We start from the raw sequence: 13,564 nt of genomic DNA, 5'->3' as shown, positions 1-13,564 counted from the left end.
GCTCTCCTTCAGCTTAAACACCTTTCTCATGTGACCCTCCAAATTGTGCGTCCCCTATTAGTGTACTATTTTTAACACACTTTTTATTACTGTACTATTTTTGAACTTTTTAAATTTTTCTGAATTTTAATCTAATAAATCTAATTTAAAATTGTATAAATTACCTATTTATTCTATATTTTTATATCTTCATCTTAGCTATTAAACCTTTTCATTTTTGTATTTTTACGTAGAATTTGCGAGATTAGGCATTTTTTGTCTTATGCAAATATAAAACTAGAAACTAGAACTAGAACTACTTAGCCATAATTTTTTTGATCGCTTTGGCTGTTTTGAAAACGAAAATAAACGGCTGAATGTTTCTTTTCATTTTGTTTGACGACCAGCACGGCACACAAATTTTTGCAGACAGCCGGTTCTTTCTGTTTGAGTTTGGATGGCTGCCCTTATAAGTTTGTTAATGACAATGTCACAGTGTCCAAGCACCTTTCTGTGGCTGTTAATAGACCAGAGTCCAGAGAACTTATTTGAGTTTTGAAACTCAATATTTGAAGAAAACAATTTTGAATCATAAAAAGGTGCAATATTTACCTTTTTTAAAGAGATAAGTTCAATTTCTTGCAATCTTTTTAAATTCAACAATATAAAACTGATATAATCCTTCAGTATTATTTAAATTACACTCTCCTTTTTAAACTCAATTAAATGGGTCTTTAAAGCTTATTTATTTTGTTGAAGAGTGTGGGAGGGGGTTCTAAAAAAAGGGCTGTGGTAATTGGCTAAAACTCAATTCCTAGATCAAGGAGGACCAGTGTTTGGAATTTTGTCTGGGTGGTTGAATCTTTTTGTCTTTTACAACACAGCTGTTACTTAGGGACAAGATAATTTATCCCGTTGGTACTGGCTGACAGAAAGTAATAATGAATGCTGGAGTAATTTGTTAATCAATAGACTGTCGCATTTTAGTTCTAGCCTACTGTACTTGACTATTACAAATTATCCCCTGGGTAGAACCCCTGGAAGTTAAAATGTTGTAGAAAAGAGGCTGGAAGCAACTATAGATATCAGCTTATCACTGGTGTTCAACTGTTTCAGGAGGGACAGCGTCCAATGACCGGACGCTAAAAGGGCATGAAAAATGACCTGTAAGTAATTAAACTCAACAAAAGTTTTAGAACCACTCTAGAGATGTCAGTCCAGTCGGTAGATGATAAAGGGTCCACTTTGGCTGGCTTTATGGTCCAGGAATGGACATGAAATTGTCCTAATATTTTGTCCATATTTTGGACCATTTATTAAAACTAAACTGCATGCAAATTTTACTCTGGATTTTTTTCTTTCAGAGTGTGAAGTCAGAAATTTTCCAATTCTTTTGCTTGGTCCAATAATAGGTATTATGTTGTCCATACTTTTTGTGTTACAGGACAATTTTTTGTCATTTTAAGGACCCTTTTAAATCTGTTTCTTAGGAATATGACAATGGTGTAAAATTTCAGCCTGCTAGAGCAGGCAGGCAGGTCTCAATTTGGACGGAACTTTAAACTAATCTATCTCACTACCGTGATAAGCTAGATCGACAGGACATTCACAATCTAAATTTTGGACTTTTTATCTAACCAACAAACAATATTGGAAGTCAAGAAACATATCTTTTCATAAGTTGTATACAGTTCAAAATTTAACCATGTCTAAAAATGGTGCAAAAACATCCATTTCTTGTACATTTGATTTGACAGTGTCTTAGAAGGATCTAAAATTGGGGTTCTTTATAGTATTTTAAGGGCAAATGTAGCCTGGAGATCCAGCCTGGAAATGTTGCACAATACGCTAAATATTCTGCGTGAGACAGTGATCACTTTTGACGTAGTGGCGTAAGGGGCTGATATAAGTAAAATATTGGCGTAAGTCAAAGCTTTTCAAGACGAGAGGAGCACCGCCATTCTAACATCCGATATCATTACACCAGGTTTAAGTGTGTCCACCTTAGAAGTCCAGCAATACAAGCTTTTTTTCTAACTTTTTAGTCATAAAACTAGAAAATATAGCAAATTTTGGACAACTTTTTAGACGTGAGAAGATCAGTTTAAACAAGTAACAATTCGGCGTGGACTTCGCATGGTTTCCACACTGGCTGGAGATTCATGCTATGGTTTCTTATTTATAATTATATACTGATATGGCAGAATGAATAGCATGGTCAGGGCTGATAATTTCCATAAATGTTGGTCACACTCGCGTTGTTTTCAGAACAAAAGTTATAATGTCCAGCAGGAAAATAAGCTAAATTGGTAAAGTTCTTCAGAGATTTTTGTATGATTTTTCTGGGTTCAAAAACATTCGGTCGCAGACTAGACTGATTGCCATCTGGGCAGGGCCCAGGGCCAGTTTTCAGAGCATGTCATGGTTGCCCCCAAGGAAAATTTCCAACATAAAACTTTGCCCCTAAGAATTAAGATCCGTTTCCCACCACAAAAAAAGCCAGAAGAACAGATAATTATAGCCAGTTTTCAATGATTTTGACCCTGAACTGTAGATATTATCAAAATTTTTCCCCTGCCATTGAACTGTTGAAAGTAAGCAATCTCTGCCCTCTCGAGATCTCGATGATTTCTGCCATACCGTGAGTGGTCCTAAATCCGACAGCCCTGCCAAAATCCGATGGGGTCTTTCAAAGATACTAACTAAAATAAAAACAAACCTTTCGCTGTGACGCAATGAAGGTACCAAAATGTCAACTAAACTGAGAGATTTGATATTCTGAACCAATTGAACCAAATAACAATAATTGCAAAACTAATAATTTTTTATTACATAAATTGTTAACATTTTAAATGCGAGCAGCAGATTCAGAATAATAGAGGTAATTATTTTTACAACTCACACTTTTTTGATCACATTAATTGACATCTTGACATTATAGTCATCTTGTCAGATGTTTTGTTTCGAGAGTCCTTGCAATAGTTTATTGTTCAGCTTGGAGAGGGAATGTTTGTAAACATAGAATTTTTTTTCATATTAGTTATTTTGGGGGTCGGATTTAGGCAGGGCTGTCGGATTTAGGACCATTCACGGTATATACTCTGAAAACTGGGCCCAGGGCCCCTGGACTTAACGCAAATTCCAATAAAAGTTTTGGCCTGAGAATTCTCGGGCCATGTCGAGGGTTGTCCCGAGTATGGCCCGAGTATGGCCCGAGCTGGCCCGAGAATTGGCCATGTTCGGGCCACGCACGGGCCACACCTGGGCCAATTTTTGAAAACATGATTTAAACAGGCCTGAAATTTCAGGACTGAATTTTTTTAACATTTTCTTTGAGAAGAACTTGGTTTCTCTTAATTCTATTTTAAATATATGAATGTTGTAAATTCATATAAATATTAAATGTCTTATTTGGTATGAAAACATAGTTATAAATATACTTAGGGTGGAAATATTTGCTAGTAAACTGGTCCTGGTTTTAAACTGAAGTGTGTCCACGCATTGAGTTTAAAGCCCGAAGGGCTAGAGTAGAATCTGTAACCTTTCTCAGGCAAGAAAAAGTGAAGCCTTATAAAATGCGCCGTATTTTTGACGACAGATTGAATCTAGCAATTCCTTTGTTTACGATTGGTATTTTTTTCGAAATTTAGCGGTAAATTTTAGTTTCAACCTGTCATTTGTGTAAAAACCAGGCAAGCCGCTCAAGTCAAGGCTGCGCAACTTTGGTAGGATTTGTTGGCTTCAAATCCTACCAAAGAGATTGACTTCTAGCCCTTCGGGCTTATACTTCATTGTGTCCACGGGAAGCTCGTAAAGTTTTTTTGAGCGATATAAACAAAACAGACAAATCTTATTTTGTACTATTTTGTTTGACTGGACATGCTGAATCAATTTAAATATGGAATCTCCTGACATGGCCCGAACATCATAGCCCGAATGACTCGGGTCATGTTCGGGCCAAACGAATTGATAGGGTCTCTCGGCCCGAACATGGCCCGAAGAGGCCCGAGAATTCTCGGGCCATGTAGAGGGTTGTTACTCGGGCTTTACGCAAATTCCAATAAAAGTTTTCTCGGGCCATGTCGAGGGCGGGTCGTGCCCCTGGCATAGCGTCTCCAGAAGTCATGCAACTTTCGTTGACGTCAAACCAAATGTTTCATTTTTCTGTGAACTTTGAACCCTTGGAACTTTTCTTCTATGTATGCTAAAGCGTTCCGGTTTTTACTAAATGAAAGCCCGTGATCTTAGCTTTCCAGCGGTATATAACACTGTGGACACGGGCTAGACGGCAAATTGGTAAAATGCCGAACGTTTTGCAACATTTTGAAAATTGTTTGCCGACGGGAGAAAAAAAATTTGCAACTATCGAAAAACAAATGTGTCTGGAAACGGAGGAAAATGTATTTGGAGGCTGAAACTTTGTATGGCCAGGGCTTGGTGCATGATATATACGTGTATGGCCAAGAACTAGTACTCTAGTAACACTACACGCATTACTCTAACTACACTACACTCACTCAGTGTGCATGATATATACGTGTATGGCCAAGAACTACCGTGCATGTTACACTACACGCATTACTCTAACTACACTACACTCACTCAATGTGCATGATATATACGTGTATGGCCAAGAACTAGTACTCTAGTAACACTCACTCAGTGCTCTAGCTAATCTCCATGCTCCCACTACACTCAATGTTCTCACTAAACTCACCCCACTCACTACACTCACCCCACTCACCCCACTCACTCAGTACTTTAGCTAATCTCCATGTTCTCACTAAACTCAATATTCTCACTAAACTCACCCCACTCACCCCACTCACTACACTCACCCCACTCACCCCACTCACTCAGTATACTCACTACACTCACTCCGTTTAGCTAATCTCCATGCTCTCAATACACTCAATGTTCTCACTAAACTCACCCCACTCACCCCACTCATTACACTCACCCCACTCACTACACTCACCCCACTCACCCCACTCACTCAGTACTTTAGCTAATCTCCATGTTCTCACTAAACTCGATATTCTCACTAAACTCACCCCACTCACCCCACTCACTACACTCATCCCACTCACCCCACTCACTCAGTATACTCACTACACTCACTCAGTACTTTAGCTAATCTCCATGTTCTCACTAAACTCGATATTCTCACTAAACTCACCCCACTCACTACACTCACCCCACTCACCCACTCACTCAGTGTACTCACTACACTCACTCCGTTTAGCTAATCTCCATGTTCTCACTACACTCAATGTTCTCACTAAACTCACCCCACTCACCCCACTCACTACACTCACCCCACTCACTCAGTATACTCACTACACTCACTCAGTACTTTAGCTGATCTCCATGTTCTCACTAAACTCAATATTCTCACTAAACTCACCCCACTCACTACACTCACCCCACTCACCCCACTCACTCAGTATACTCACTACACTCACTCAGTATTTTAGCTAATCTCCATGTTCTCACTAAGCTCGATATTCTCACTAAACTCACCCCACTCACCCCACTCACTACACTCATCCCACTCACCCCACTCACTCAGTATACTCACTACACTCACTCAGTACTTTAGCTAATCTCCATGCTCTCAATACACTCAATGTTCTCACTAAACTCACCCCACTCACCCCACTCATTACACTCACCCCACTCACCCCACTCACTCAGTATACTCACTACACTCACTCAGTACTTTAACTAATCTCCATGCTCTCACTAAACTCAATATTCTCACTAAACTCACCCCACTCACCCCACTCACTACACTCACCCCACTCACTCCACTCACTCAGTATACTCACTACACTCACTCAGTACTTTAGCTAATCTCCATGTTCTCACTAAACTCGATATTCTCACTAAACTCACCCCACTCACTACACTCACCCCACTCACCCCACTCACTCAGTATACTCACTACACTCACTCAGTACTTTAGCTAATCTCCATGTTCTCACCAAACTCGATATTCTCACTAAACTCACCCCACTCACCCCACTCACTACACTCACCCCACTCACCCCACTCACTCAGTGTACTCACTACACTCACTCCGTTTAGCTAATCTCCATGTTCTCACTACACTCAATGTTCTCACTAAACTCACCCCACTCACCCCACTCACTACACTCACCCCACTCACCCCACTCACTCAGTATACTCACTACACTTACTCAGTACTTTTGCTAATCTCCATGCTCTCACTACACTCAATGTTCTCACTAAACTCACCCCACTCACCCCACTCACTACACTCATCCCACTCACCCCACTCACTCAGTATACTCACTACACTCAATCAGTACTCTAGCTAATCTCCATGCTCTCGCTAAACTCGATATTCTCACTAAACTCACCCCACTCACTACACTCACCCCACTCACTCAGTATACTCACTACACTCACTCCGTTTAGCTAATCTCCATGCTCTCACTAATCTCAATGTTCTCACTAAACTCACCCCACTCACCCCACTCATTACACTCACCCCACTCACCCCACTCACTCAGTATACTCACTACACTCACTCCGTTTAGCTAATCTCCATGTTCTCACTAAACTCGATATTCTCACTAAACTCACCCCAATCACTACACTCACTACACTCATCCCACTCACCCCACTCACTCAGTATACTCACTACACTCACTCAGTACTTTAGCTAATCTCCATGTTCTCACTAAACTCGATATTCTCACTAAACTCACCCCACTCACTACACTCACCCCACTCACCCACTCACTCAGTGTACTCACTACACTCACTCCGTTTAGCTAATCTCCATGTTCTCACTACACTCAATGTTCTCACTAAACTCACCCCACTCACTACACTCACCCCACTCACCCACTCACTCAGTGTACTCACTACACTCACTCCGTTTAGCTAATCTCCATGTTCTCACTACACTCAATGTTCTCACTAAACTCACCCCACTCACCCCACTCACTACACTCACCCCACTCACTCAGTATACTCACTACACTCACTCAGTACTTTAGCTGATCTCCATGTTCTCACTAAACTCAATATTCTCACTAAACTCACCCCACTCACCCCACTCACTACACTCACCCCACTCACCCCACTCACTCAGTATACTCACTACACTCACTCAGTATTTTAGCTAATCTCCATGTTCTCACTAAACTCGATATTCTCACTAAACTCACCCCACTCACCCCACTCACTACACTCACCCCACTCACCCCACTCACTCAGTATACTCACTACACTCACTCAGTACTTTAGCTAATCTCCATGCTCTCAATACACTCAATGTTCTCACTAAACTCACCCCACTCACCCCACTCATTACACTCACCCCACTCACCCCACTCACTCAGTATACTCACTACACTCACTCAGTACTTTAACTAATCTCCATGCAGTCACTAAACTCAATATTCTCACTAAACTCACCCCACTCACCCCACTCACTACACTCACCCCACTCACCCCACTCACTCAGTATACTCACTACACTCACTCAGTACTTTAGCTAATCTCCATGTTCTCACTAAACTCGATATTCTCACTAAACTCACCCCACTCACTACACTCACCCCACTCACTCAGTATACTCACTACACTCACTCAGTACTTTAGCTAATCTCCATGTTCTCACCAAACTCGATATTCTCACTAAACTCACCCCACTCACCCCACTCACTACATTCACCCCACTCACCCCACTCACTCAGTGTACTCACTACACTCACTCCGTTTAGCTAATCTCCATGTTCTCACTACACTCAATGTTCTCACTAAACTCACCCCACTCACCCCACTCACTACACTCACCCCACTCACTCAGTATACTCACTACACTCACTCAGTACTTTAGCTGATCTCCATGTTCTCACTAAACTCAATATTCTCACTAAACTCACCCCACTCACCCCACTCACTACACTCACCCCACTCACCCCTCTCACTCAGTATACTCACTACACTCACTCAGTACTTTAGCTAATCTCCATGCTCTCACTAAACTCAATATTCTCACTAAACTCACCCCACTCACCCCACTCACTACACTCACCCCACTCACCCCACTCACTCAGTATACTCACTACACTCACTCAGTACTTTAGCTGATCTCCATGTTCTCACTAAACTCAATATTCTCACTAAACCAATTTACAACTGCGCCATCCCTTGTTTACTTTGTAAAAACTAATTCCCGAAGGGGATGTAACCGTCTATCAAGAGAAATTGATTCGATTCTTATTGCTCACGAAGGAGCATAGCGACGAGGAGGCACTCATAGCTTCAAACATAGATATTGGACTGAGTCTCGAAATTTTTTTGTATGTGTTGTCGCGCAAGCATCTCCGTAGTTAGTCTCTTCCGTAAATGTTCGGTTTTTTTCGGGACGGCAGTAGCAATGATTTCAATTCTTTTTCCGGAATCTTTAAAGAAATTTGCTCAAGTTTTCAAATGTACATTTTATATTTTTGTTCAAACTGTAATTTATCTTTGTCTGTTATTTTATTAATAACTACCTTTATTGTTTATAGAGCTTCTTGAGCTTTAAGGACCATCATATGGTCGTAACTCGGGAAGGTCTTTCTTAACTTGGTAAAACAAGATACCAGCAAAGCACAAAAAAGGAAAAATTATGCATATGAAACCAAAATTGAATGACAATCAATGTAAACAAACTTTTTTTTTTGGTCTTCAAAATAGATTTACCTCACTTAGAGTGTTTTCACTGTTTGTTCAGTGTGGTAAATCTATTTTAAAAACCTGAAAAAAGTTTGTTTACGTTCGTTTAACTTTATAGGTGCACATTCAACTTTGACTTTTTCATACAGTTGTGATAGCCTACGTAATAACTTACGCTCCAGTGGTTTGGTGAAATAGCTCCAATTCTGGCTTTCCAAGTTAGGATGGACCTTCCTGAAGGCATTAAGCGGTGGTTAGACTAGGCACACAGACAGTCATATAGAAACATTAGAAAGTGAAAGTATATAGCTATAAACTCAAAAAGTCTAGCTTCCTGAAGGCACGTCTCTTCATTGTCTGTGCTGTGAACCTCTTAATGGCTTCAGTCCTTTCAGCTTGGAGAAAAGATTGCATCAGAAAAAGTACTATGCTATGCATTTGAAAAACAATTTAGGCGTATTTCAACTTTTCTCGACTCTACGTCTGAATGGTTATTTTTCTTTTGACAAACAACATAGAAGGTTTTGCTTGAGAAGTGCAATCACAGCGTAGGCAAGTGGACCCCGGGCCTTAACTAGGACTGGTTTCTTTTTCACCCTATTTAAGATGGCGCAGAACTTTTTCATAAGATTATACACAGTATTCTCTTGACTATTGTTCTATAGGCAAAGTAGCAATTTGACGTCAAATAGTCAAGACGTGTTCTGCATCGCTTTCAAAAAAATGGTGGAAACTCAAAGAAGCATCGAAATTCGCTAAATATGAACAAAAATCGCGATAAAAACACCCAAGACCCACCAATTGAAACAGCAAACACAACTGCAACATGCACCCTTGTTACGTGTATTGATGATGAAGATCAAAATCGACTTAAATGCCGTAGCTGCCAACGTATGGTACATTACGAATGCACAGAATTGCCACTTTACCAACTGCAAATATTCGCTAACACGTACAATAATCAATATGTATGTCACAATTGTGTGCGAATAACGAGATCCTTAAGAAGTAAAATCGGAGAAAACAAGTACCATATGATGCAAGAGCAGATTGCTAAAAATAACGACGAAATCAAAAAACTCAAAAAACAACTGACCAAAAACCGAGAAGTCATCAACAACGACATCGAAACAATGCTAACACAAAAGATGAGCGACCTAGAAGTCAAAACAAGGAAAAGATAAAAGAAGAGATACAACAGACAAAAGATTTTATGAAAGAGTCATCCCGTAAAACCTACGCTGATATAACGAAAGCACACAAGGAAAATCTTAAATCTGTTGTTGCGGAACAAAAAGAAGAGGAGAGGAGAGAAAAACGAGACATCGAATCAAGAAGAAAAAACATCATAATTCATGGACTCTGTGAACAAGCTGAAGACACGAAAGAAGAAGATCAAGAAGAGGACAAAAAGGAAATTGAGGATCTGCTCAAAGATATCGGCATCCGCGACATCAAACCAACGCATCAACATCGTATTGGGTTCGAACATGAAAAATCGAAGAAAAATCGTCCGATAAAGGTGAAAAAAAAAAGTTTGGATATCATCTAAGCATCACTGATGATTTCACCATCAATGAAAGAAGAAAAATCAAGGAGATGTGCGAAAAAGCTAAAAAATGGAACTCCTCGAGTGACTTAGGGCAAGTCTCAAAAACCTAACAGTTTACCCTAAGTTTTCGCTACCAATAGCAGCCAGATTCAGAGATCCACTTAGGACTCTAAAGTACCTCTATACCTTAAGGTTTCAGGGCCCGGTTGTTACGTAATTAAATATTAACCTAAAAAATTAATTATTAAAGAAATTGTAATCATGACGTCATAATTTGATCGAATTTGGTGACGTCATGAATCGTATAATCGCTATAGTATAAAAAATACATGTCAAATCTATCCCAAATTTGAACCAAAGATGCATCTAACTGAAATGTAACCTTTTGAAAAAATTTTTTGGAAAAGATGACGTCAGCAAAAAATTGCATTTTTCGATTTTTTGCTTTTTTTGCTGACGTCATCAAAATCTTCAAAAAATTTTTCATTGAAAAGTTCGGCACCATTAAGATGCGTCTTTGGTCCAAATTTGACAAAGATATGACATGTACTTATAGAGTTAAAGCTAATTTACGATTTATGACGTCATAATTTGATGACGTCACAATTCACACTTTCTTTAATAATTAATTTTTAGGTTAATATTTAATTACGTAACACCGGGTTCTGAAACTTTAAGGTATAGGTCATCTAAAAATCCATAAGTGAATCCCTGAGAATGGGTGCTATTGGTCGCGGATTCGGGATTTGTGACTTTTAAAAATCTAGACACGCCCTAACTCACCCGAGTCCGAATGTGATGGTGATTTCATTTAGCGTGTGAGAGGAAGTCCCAGACAGAAAACCTTCACTTGATAAAAAGAAACAAAAACTTTGCCAACCAAAAGCTATCAATATCTAGCCTCAGTAGCAGCGACGATGAGCTGCCAACAAAACATTAGTCTTTTTTAATTGTAAAGTAGCGTTGACTTTTATTAGCCTTTGTTGCTACCTTTTCGTCAACATGAAATAAACTATTACTTACTTACTAGAGAATTGTTGGATATATAGCATCACATGAAAAAAAACAAGCTATTTCTGATTGGTTACCTTGTTGATTTATTCACTGCTATATATTTCACTCTCATATATTTTGCCTACAATCTAAGATCTCTGAGGCATTATCGGAAAAGGTCTATTATGAATGATTATGACATATATTGTTGTAAGAGAGAAACTAGGGGAAAAAGGACAAACAAGGAAATGTGAAATTTAGTAAGATAATGATACGATAATATTATTGAGTGTAGTGAGAGCATGGAGATTAGCTAGAGTACTGAGTGAGTATAGTGAGTATACTGAGTGAGTGGGGTGAGTGGGGTGAGTGTAGTGAGTGGGGTGAGTTTAGTGAGAACATTGAGTGTAGTGAGAGCATGGAGATTAGCAAAAGTACTGAGTAAGTGTAGTGAGTATACTGAGTGAGTGGGGTGAGTGGGGTGAGTGTAGTGAGTGGAGCGAGTGGGGTGAGTTTAGTGAGAACATTGAGTGTAGTGAGAACATGGAGATTAGCTAAACGGAGTGAGTGTAGTGAGTACACTGAGTGAGTGGGGTGAGTGGGGTGAGTGTAGTGAGTGGGGTGAGTGGGGTGAGTTTAGTGAGAATATCGAGTTTAGTGAGAACATGGAGATTAGCTAAACGGAGTGAGTGTAGTGAGTATACTGAGTGAGTGGGGTGAGTGGGGTGAGTGTAGTGAGTGGGGTGAGTGGGGTGAGTTTAGTGAGAACATGGAGATTAGCTAAAGTACTGAGTGAGTGTAGTGAGTATACTGAGTGAGTGGGGTGAGTGGGGTGAGTGTAGTGAGTGGGGTGAGTTTAGTGAGAATATCGAGTTTATTGAGAACATGGAGATTAGCTAAAGTACTGAGTGAGTATAGTGAGTATACTGAGTGAGTGGGGTGAGTGTAGTGAGTGGGGTGAGTTTAGTGAGAATATTGAGTTTAGTGAGAGCATGGAGATTAGCTAAAGTACTGAGTGAGTGTAGAGTATACTGAGTGAGTGGGGTGAGTGGGGTGAGTGTAATGAGTGGGGTGAGTGGGGTGAGTTTAGTGAGAACATTGAGTTTAGTGAGAGCATGGAGATTAGCTAAACGGAGTGAGTGTAGTGAGTATACTGAGTGAGTGGGGTGAGTGGGGTGAGTGTAGTGAGTGGGGTGAGTGGGGTGAGTTTAGTGAGAATATCGAGTTTAGTGAGAACATGGAGATTAGCTAAAGTACTGAGTGAGTGTAGTGAGTATACTGAGTGAGTGGGGTGAGTGGGGTGAGTGTAGTGAGTGGGGTGAGTGGGGTGAGTTTAGTGAGAATATTGAGTTTAGTGAGAGCATTGAGATTAGCTAAAGTACTGAGTGAGTGTAGTGAGTATACTGAGTGAGTGGGGTGAGTCGGGTGAGTGTAGTGAGTGGGGTGAGTGGGGTGAGTTTAGTGAGAATATTGAGTTCAGTGAGAACATGGAGATTAGCTAAACGGAGTGAGTGTAGTGAGTATACTGAGTGAGTGGGGTGAGTGGGGTGAGTGTAGTGAGTGGGGTGAGTGGGGTGAGTTTAGTGAGAATATTGAGTTTAGTGAGAGCATGGAGATTAGCTAAAGTACTGAGTGAGTGTAGTGAGTATACTGAGTGAGTGGGATGAGTGGGGTGAGTGTAGTGAGTGGGGTGAGTGGATTGAGTTTAGTGAGAATATTGAGTTTAGTGAGAACATGGAGATTAGCTAAACGGAGTGAGTGTAGTGAGTATACTGAGTGAGTGGGGTGAGTGGGGTGAGTGTAGTGAGTGGGGTGAGTGGGGTGAGTTTAGTGAGAATATTGAGTTCAGTGAGCGCATGGAGATTAGCTAAAGTACTGAGTGAGTGTAGTGAGTATACTGAGTGAGTGGGGTGAGTCGGGTGAGTGTAGTGAGTGGGGTGAGTGGGGTGAGTTTAGTGAGAATATTGAGTTCAGTGAGAACATGGAGATTAGCTAAACGGAGTGAGTGTAGTGAGTATACTGAGTGAGTGGGGTGAGTGGGGTGAGTTTAGTGAGAATATTGAGTTTAGTGAGAGCATGGAGATTAGCTAAAGTACTGAGTGAGTGTAGTGAGTATACTGAGTGAGTGGGATGAGTGGGGTGAGTGTAGTGAGTGGGGTGAGTGGAGTGAGTTTAGTGAGAATATTGAGTTTAGTGAGAACATGGAGATTAGCTAAACGGAGTGAGTGTAGTGAGTATACTGAGTGAGTGGGGTGAGTGGGGTGAGTGTAGTGAGTGGGGTGAGGAGGGTGAGTTTAGTGAGAATATTGAGTTTAGTGAGAACATGATCAGCTAAAGTAC

Source organism: Clytia hemisphaerica, unplaced genomic scaffold (assembly GCF_902728285.1).
Source record: "Clytia hemisphaerica strain Z4C2 unplaced genomic scaffold, Clytia hemisphaerica genome assembly, whole genome shotgun sequence".
Lineage (NCBI taxonomy): Eukaryota > Metazoa > Cnidaria > Hydrozoa > Leptothecata > Clytiidae > Clytia > Clytia hemisphaerica.
Note: the sequence above shows the minus strand (reverse complement) of the source record.